The sequence below is a fragment of the Mercenaria mercenaria genome, chromosome 3, assembly GCF_021730395.1.
Source record: "Mercenaria mercenaria strain notata chromosome 3, MADL_Memer_1, whole genome shotgun sequence".
Classification (NCBI taxonomy): domain Eukaryota; kingdom Metazoa; phylum Mollusca; class Bivalvia; order Venerida; family Veneridae; genus Mercenaria; species Mercenaria mercenaria.
In genome coordinates, this window is record NC_069363.1 from 95,353,265 (window position 1) to 95,362,835 (window position 9,571).

The following is a 9,571-nucleotide window of genomic DNA, read 5'->3' on the forward strand; positions in this document are numbered from 1 at the left end:
ATTGTGTTGTACTCCGTGTTTTTTTTTTTTTTCATATCCATTCATGTGTCCACCCTTGCGTATGAACGTGTTTTGTAAGATAGAATACCTTTTGATTGGTCAGCTATGCTTTATGCATGAATAACAACTTTTTGGTGCGAACTAACATCTGCATGGCCCTCTATACATAATTCTTTAGAATCATTTACGAGTGAACACAAGTTCCTTTAGAACTACTTTTTAGTAAACAGTCCTTACCTTTGGACAACTTACTTTTTTATTAAATTTAAGCAGGGTTGCCACTAATACCTGGAAAAGTCAGTGAAAAATGATTTTTTACAAGGTCAGTGAATTGTGTAACGTAACGGAAATCTTGATAATGCATGGTCAGTGAAAAATGAAATTTTAGAAAAGTCAGTGAAAAGTCTGGGAAAAATGAAAATCTTGGTCAATGTTATTATAAGTTAATTTCAAAACACATTTTTGTGTAATTATGTATGAACATAATTTAAATGAGTTTGAATCAATCGATTTTTATGTTAACTTTTGAATCTTGGTATTTGAAAATGAAAGTTTAAATTGTTATATCAGAATCTGAAACAAAATAAATATAAAAGGGTGGATTGGACAGCTGTAGGGTAGTAGGAGGCCGAAAAATATGGTGGTATTAGTCAGTGAAAAGTATGGTTTAGTCAGGGAAAAGTCAGGAAAAAGTCAGGGAATTTCATTTTCTCAACTAAGTGGCAACCCTTTTAAGTGTACCATTCATAGACGTATCTTGTAAGCTATTTCATTTGGCCTTTTTTCTTTTAGTGATAGCCGCGCGAGATGTACTTTATGAAATCTGCATATTCCCACATTTGTTATTGTTGTATTACAATTTGTATTGTTTCATGTTTCTGATTTTACTGTTTTATGTTTTTCTTGTACTATACTGGTCCAATAAATGGGAATATATCTACAACATTGTTAAGTTCACCATGAATCCAAATTTATCCTACCTTCATGCAAAATAAAGGCAAAAATCAAGGGGTCAGATAAATTTTGCTTTATCTGGTCAGTGACTAAATAAAGCTTGGCGGACTACTTTTTGGATTTTTTTTTAAAACGACGCCATCTTGTTTTTGAGAATAACTGCTAAAAGACATATTTATGCAATTATTTTCATAAACGCGCTTTTATTAGGTATGTGAGACCATCACAAATGTATAGTGTATGCATACCGTACTTGCAATTACTACAAAAAGTTTTTATAACGGAAACGCTCGGAGAAACGGAAAGTGACTCATGTATAGCGTTTGTTCAGAATTTTAGCTTTCTACTCGTCAATCTAGGAATATATTGCATCTGTAATGGAGTGTTATTGAATAAAATCATCGAGGAAACGGTTTGCCTATTCGTTTTGTCAAGCGGCGATATGGCGTGTATATAAGTCTCGTCAATCGTTTGCTTGGTGAGGATGGGCAATCCGACATTCAACTGAACTTCGGACAAAACTTCACTTGGCAGCAAATTAAAATTATTCTTTAATGTTCAGCAGAACAGAGAAGTCAGACACAAAGCAGAACAAGGTTAGCCTTTGTTTTTCGGCTCTTATTTTATAATATTTTTATTTTAAAGACCTGTTTGTGTAATGGTGGGGCGTATTAATTTCTGTGCAAGACAGACTCAGATCTAGTTGGTGGTAAATTTTGAATTTTAATTAAAGAATGATTTTAGATCAGAAGGTAGGATAAATAGAACATTAGGTTACTGTCTTATGAATTTAAATTTATGAAGTTCGTCTACGAAAAAATAAAAGTCTCGGCAGAGCCTCGACTTCTATATTTTCTCCGACTCACTTAATAAATTTAAATTTATAAGACAGTAACCTAATATTCTCTATATATATACATACCACAAGTCTACAACACAAGTAAGAGATAATCAACTTCCTTTAACTAATACTAATATAATTAAGACAGTCACTGTATTCAATCATTTAGTCATAAATAAAAAAATAGATCATGGAATGAAAATATAAAACTACAACATTGGAAAATAAATTTGAAACTGGTGGTCGCAAATTTTATTACATTTAACTTACTAAAAATTCTTGTTTGTTTTATTCCTTTTTTCAGTTTACATATATATCTGAGAAATATTTTGTTATACATGTGTATACAACAAACACTTTGAAAGTCCCACTGACCAGGGGAATCGTTATAAGCAGAGTTTACTGTATATATTTCCAGCACAGTTCAATTTCACTTTCTTTAAATTTTATCTGTATGCCACAGCCTTTGATTTGCATTCATTCTTACTTTCTTTGCTAAAGGTTCCCTTTTCTCCATTTGTTAAACAATTTTTACTTTTTAACGTTTCTTTTCTGGCTTAATTTGAGAACACAACATTACTTCAGCAACTGTCAAAGCAAAAAAAAAAGTATCAAATACCATGCGTCAAATAGCCGTAAATTTTGGAGCTTGCTTTGTTTCTCGTGTTTACTGCCGTCAAACCGTACTTTCATTTTCTATTTTTGAACATGAATGTGGTCGTGAAGGGCAAGGTCGACGAACAAGGTATGCAAATGAAACTGAATCATGAGCAATATAAAATTCAGCTTCATATCATACCATAACCGCAAACCTCGCTGTCTATACTTTTCCGCTTATCGTTAGGAAATGAAAATTTTCGCTGCATCCAAGCAGGAAGCTGAGTCAATCCACCATTTTGGTCACGCGAGTGACGTCACTGTTACTATTTTGAGAGCTAGGGATGTCCGGGATTCCGTAGTTGCGATATTAAGATTTTCCTTAAATGCATAATTTTTGCCTAAGGAGAAAATTTGAGTTTAAGGATATTCTTGCCTAAGGAAAAACTTAAGGTGTTTTATGAATAAGAATTCTAAGGAATTTCTTCCCTAAGGAGAATTTGGTTAAGGGGAAAAATTCCTTACTTAAATCCTAATTAAGGTGCTTTATGAATACGGGCCCTGGCCTATTTTAACTGAAAACTTGTTTAATACTTTTTAATTGACATATTGCTTAGCACTAATGTAAGAGCCTTTCTCAGTGGGGATTTTATTTACATTGTGTTGTCTAACTTGTTGAAGATAGGGTGTTGCGAGTGCGAGGTTGGCATGCCCTAAACGCGTTTATACCCCCAGTTTCCTTTACATAGGTTACTGACCGTTCCAAGGCGGTGCCCCTATTTTCAACTGGTTATTTTGTCTATCTTGTATTGTCTGTTGCGTATATTATCTTGTTTGTTGTAAGCGTGTTTTCCTCCTCCTCACTCCCAGTTTTGCCCCCTCCTTTCCCTTACTTTTACGCTACATTTTGCATCCCTTCCCCCTTTTATTTTGAGTAAGTTTTCGTGGCTCCCCTTTGTTTTGGCACGGAGAATCCTAAGACGGTACACGATTGCTTTTCTACTTGTGTTGGTGCGTTTGTATGCTTGTGAGTTTATAACGGTTCCCTTCTGTTTTCTCGTGTGTTTCTTGCTCGTTTTTCTATGTTATTCAGTTAGTCGTGGTTGTATGTTTATCTTTGGTACACGAGTGTCTACTCTATTGTGGTTTACGTTGTAGTGTGGCTGTTACTAAGGAACGTGGCATTCCCTTTGTATATTCGTCCTTGATCAACTTTCCCCTACGGATTCCTTCCCCCACCCCCGGCCCAATTTTGCCCCTTACCATATCCTTCTCCTCAATCTATATTTAGCATAAATTAATATGTACATGTTGGATGTTTAAAGCAACTCGTCTGAAATAATTTTCCATTACAGTTATTTTTGTTGTGGACCTACTATACAAATGCGTGGCACTGTGACTGTGTTTTTGGTGCTCTGCGCTTCCGAGAAATCTACCCTTACCTATTATCTTTTGTATAAGAATTAAAAAGCATTTCCAAATAATGTTATATAATAATTGTTATGTAAAACAAATAGCGAGAGCGAAACGTTAATCAAGTTCACTACATTTGTAGTACAATGCATCAATTAAAACACACCAAGTGTTCGATTGACAAATATTAGTGTGGTACTATTGCTACATTTTCCTATCCATTGACTTTTCCCGAGAACATTGTTTTTAAATCGACATTTAAAGGATACTTAATATCACTGAGTTTTTGATTTGAACTTCACTGATGGTTTGATCGAAAATAAATCTATCTCCGCTTTATATGTTATCTCCAAAATTTAACAAGGTCAAGTAGATATTTGTTACTGGAGGCATATCGGTACAGGTTGCTTTCTGTCTTCACTTAATTCAGTGAAGCCGAGAATGCATGAAATATGTCTATATCACTACCATCCGAAGCAGTAGATATTTTAGGACAAAATTATATACGGTAAGGCGGTCTTCAAGATGTTTTTAGTTTAATCATATTTTATTGTATATATATACATATTTAATACACACACATACAACAAGCATACATAAATACATCAATGTAAATATACAAAAGGGTTGGGCCAGAAGTTATAACAACATTATCGGGGCCCTCCCCTGACAAAGCAGACTATATTTTTTTAGAAATACTGTCGTTATGTAATATATGTGAACAATCAAATCAGTAATTGAAAAAAAAAGAAAATATAGTATGGTACTGCAAAAAAACAAAACAAAAAAAAAGCAACATTTATATATTACAGAAAAGCGAAAAAAACGATACAATACCATTGCCGCAGATCCAATAGAGATGCCACCTTCCCAGTCCAATGCATTTCATGTATGTAATATTTTAGCAGTGGTCTATTCTATCTTGATGTACATCATTAACATACAGAAAACTAAACAGTAAAATAGTACAATAGTTGTCAAAATCTCTTAGTTTCCTTTATGAAATGATGTACTTGATGAAATAAGAGCCTATTTTGGGCATCGTTCAGGATATCAATACCAAATAGTAATTTATTCGCGCTAAGAGGGTGGAACTGACGTGTATTTATAAAAAGATTTCTCCTTTGATTGTTGTATTTAGGACATTTAAATAGAAATGTTCGGTATCTTCTACTAAAGCACTAAAGTTACATGCAGGATTTGCGATAAGGTGATTGTTATACAAATCTGAATTAAGGTTGCTACAATTGTTTCTAATGCGTGCTTGATGTACGGATGGTGAGCGATCGCCACTTGTAAAATATGATGGAACAATTGGTGGTTTGTATAAATCCTTTAGTTTTCTTTTGAAACTTGCTAATGAGTCTGATTCTCTAATATCTAAAGGTAATTCATTCCAAAGTTGTATTGCTGAAGGGATGACGGAATAAATTTCTGTTCTCCTCGCCATTGATACATAATTAACATAATTTCTCAACCAGTATTGATTTTCATATGCATTTTCGACTAAAGGGGGGAATAACTGTGATAAGAACAATGGCAATAAATGATGATTTTCTTTGTATACTAATATTAATTTCTGAATCTTTCTTCTGTCCACAAGAGATACCCATCCGATTTCTTTTAATAGTTTTTGAATAGATACTGATCTTGTTAAACCCGTTACAACTCTTGCAGCTTCGTATTGTATTTTTTCTAATATTTCTTTCTCATAATTAGCACAATTATCCCATAACAAAGAGGCATATTCCAGACGTGGACGTAAATAAGATACATATATTTGATTGAGGGTTTTTCGTTGAATTTGAAATTTCAACATTTTCATTGACCCTAAAATTTTCGAGGCAGATGAGACTATAGTGGCGATATGTTCATGCCATGACCCTTCCTGACTAAATGTAACACCAAGATGTTTATGCTGTTCAACAAATGTTAGATGTACATTATCACAATATAACTTTGGGCGGTTTCTATTACAATAGGAAAAAACATAACTTCTGTTTTAGAAGGGTTAAAATTCACTAACCATTGATTGGACCATAACTTAATTTTGTGGAGGTCATGATTAAGAGTTTCTTCCATCGTATCTATGTTACTTGTTGATACGGCTAGAGAACTATCATCTGCAAAAAGTCTAGTAATACTTAAAAGTGAATCAGCTATATCATTTACATAGATAAGAAATAAAAGAGGTCCAAGGACTGAGCCTTGAGGAACCCCACCATGTAGACATTGTGACTCTGAAAAAGAAGTTCCGACGAAAACTTTTTAAGTTCTCTTCATCATATAATTTTCTAACCAGTCAAACAAATTTCCAGTGAACAGTGGGGTGGAAATATGCCGTTCTCCCGTTTTACACTCGTGAAGTGAAGTAAAACTTGGTCCTTTGCTTTGAAACTATTGTGTCTGCTCGCTTAAAACCTTATACCAAGCACTGAAATGTTTATTTTCTTTATATATGTAATTTATATAAAAAAACTGGCGTATTCAAAAGATTTCGCTTGCTTACGGAATATGTCTGTGGGTAACACGGGTATAACCTCTTGTGTGTAATGATAAAGGTACAAGGGTCTGTGACTTTTTAAAAACAACAGAAGAAACATACAGTCCTTGCTCAGTTGGCCTAGACGGACTCACCCTTTGATTTTTTTAAAAGATATACTACTGTTTAATTAATTTCGTTTATAAATGGAAAATTATCGCCACAATTTCAATTTTAGGAATCTTATTCATCAAAATAAAAAGGCGGAGGAATTTTGTGTACCATGACCAGAATGAACAGGATTTTGTCCTGGGGGTGTCCTACATTCAACATGAGACTGGTAAGAATATATAAGAGAAATGATTGAAAAAAAACAACAAAAAAACAGACAAGATTATCCAGTCGGTAGCCTGCCAAAATTATATGGAAAACCTTGCCGATTGCAGAGGATTTATGTCAGGGGTTGTTCGGTCAAAGTTTTTTTTCCTGGTTAGAACAGAGGTGGCTCCGTTGACGCTAGGAGTTAGTTCATTGTGTTAAGATGTTAATGTTGAAGATAACTACACTGTTGTTTCTCTATCGAAACATTTTAGTGACTGCTTGTTGGATAATTCTGGACTATTTCACATTTATTGAAAGTAAAGATAGAAAGTTCTGTGCTATTACTTTTGTTTTCTGTGCAGACTGATATAGGTATAAATATTAAAAATAGCTAAATGCTCCTCAAAGGGTCATCTGACAGAATTTAAAAAAGTAATCTTAGAAGTTTTGAAACATTAATTGTTTTCTTTTGAGATAGTTTTATGCAATACGTGTTAGTTCCGTGGTAACATATTAAAACGTAGACCTAATGCTTGATTATACAAACCCATTATTGTCCTTTTTGTAAATTTTCCCTTCTTTTTCTATGATAAATATTACTATTACATGATTTAAAAATATAAAAAAAATATATTCACTTATTCATGTCCAAAGAAATAAAACTGGTGAATCTTCTAAGGCGTTACGACAGCGCTTTCCATTAACGTTTAAAGGGAGGCTAACTCAGAAAAATGTAAGCAAATTGCCTTAAGAGTTGTTCCACAGAGGTTAACTTTAGTCGTCCGCAGTAGCTCTTGTGTGCAGACCAACCTTTAACATCAATTAGATTCATACCGTACTTAGTCTGACATCTGCAAACACCCATTGTGTTAACGGTAAGGACTATGGCATGACTTTTATTATATAGTGCTGATGTTTGGGGTATATATGATTTTAAAGAAATAGACAAACTTCACATCAAATTTTGCAAATATATACTAGGTGTTCGTCAGCAGACGCCGAATGTGGCCGTGTTTGGCGAATTAGGCAGATACCCTTTGTCTGTAATTTGCAAGGAAAGAGCCTTGAAACATTGGCTTAAGGTGATGAAATGTAATGACTCGCCCATGCATACATGCTTTATCGAACAATGTAATAGTAATGATAACAATTGCTGGGCAATGAGAGTAAAACAACTGTTAGAGATACTTGGATTAAGTTACATATGGACTGATTTTAACGTAGATGTTAACTATTTTCCTGTCATTAAGCAACGCTTGAGGGATCAATATATCCAAAACTGGCATGCTACTATCCAGACCATGCCTAAGCTAGAATATTTTAGAAAATTTAAATCGAACTTTTGTTATGAAAATTATCTGGATATAGTAACTAATAATGCATTAAGAAAACAATTAACATGTTTTAGACTGAGCTCACATGATTTAGAAATAGAATTTGGTAGATTTTCTGGAACTATAAGAGAGGCACGTATTTGTAAAGTTTGTTCATGTAATATGATTGAATCCGAATATCATTTTCTTTTGTGCTGTCCATTATACTTGTCAGAAAGACATAAATATTTAAGAAATACTACATGGCCGAATATTCATATGTTTATTTCTTTTATGTCATCCAGAAATAAGAAAACCATATTAAATGTAGCGAAATATATAAACGAAGCTTTCAAGCTGCGAAAGGAAACCCTTGCCGGGTTAACTGCTTCTTAGTTAAGAAAGTATCTTTTTTAAACTAAGTTGATCAAGTTGCTATCTACTAGTCTGTATCTGTTGCAATTGCTTGTATTTTGTCATGTCTTTGCCATATTTGTACTGTTTATGTTAATGGCCAAAGGCAAATAACTTGCCGATTTGCTTAATAAAAAACTGAAAACTGAAACTAAAAGTGTCTTGCATTCTGCGATTAAAACAAAATGACGGCGATTTGTGTATGTTTTTATACATTGCCAGTACTTGAAAACTGAATATTACCTTGAGTATATTTCAAATCCATTGATACAAATTCATTTCTTAAAAATACAACCTGCGTTAAATAACGCCCTGACCAACACAACAGCTTTTTAACAGTATCAATACGATTCTTTATTTTTGCAAAAAAAAATGATCAAATCTTTATTTCATTTCAATGTGATAAAACACAGAATTAAAATCTGCCCAAATATAAGAAATGACTGGTCTCCCGTGGCTGTATTTCTTGGAAAGCTTATTTGTGTGTTTCTTACTCTTTAAACACGTGATCTAAATCTTGCAAACGTATTCATGATCTAATTCATGCACATGTTATAAGGTAGTCGGCTGACAGATCAGTAAGAGCTAAACAATTCAAAGACTATGACGAAATTAAATTTTAAACAATTACGGGAAAAACTACTTTACAAATTTCTCCTTAACAATCAAATAGTTAGACTGGTATCAGTCGTAAGAGTCCGTAGATGTAAATCACTTGACCTTAAAACCATTTCTCTTTAATAGCACTTTCTGAAAGTTTTGCAGTGTGTGTTATCTCTGACTACTCTGTTGAGGTAAACCACAGTAACGGGGGCAAAGAAAGAGGAAGAGTGGATTTCTAATGGACCCATTGTCGTACTGCATAACTATATCAATACAATTGCTCCGCCCCATCAGGTTTCTGAAAGCTTTGATTCTTAAATGGTTAATACAATAGACTGCACCAGTATAGCAGACGTTAAGAATAGGGAATCAAATGGGCCACAAGAATATCACCCTGCATGCTTTAAAGGGACTGGGATCAATATTTTGGCTAAAAACGATTTTTTAAGCTTCACAATTTATACATTACACGGCCATCAATTGACCGTAAAATACTACTGTAGTTACTGGTGAATCTCTATAGTGATGTTTTATTTGAGTGTTATATATATGACAGACTAGTCTTCTTTTGCCATATTAGAGCTTTTTTTGTGATACTGTCAACGGCCCCGGGGCTGACAGTATTTCTCCAAA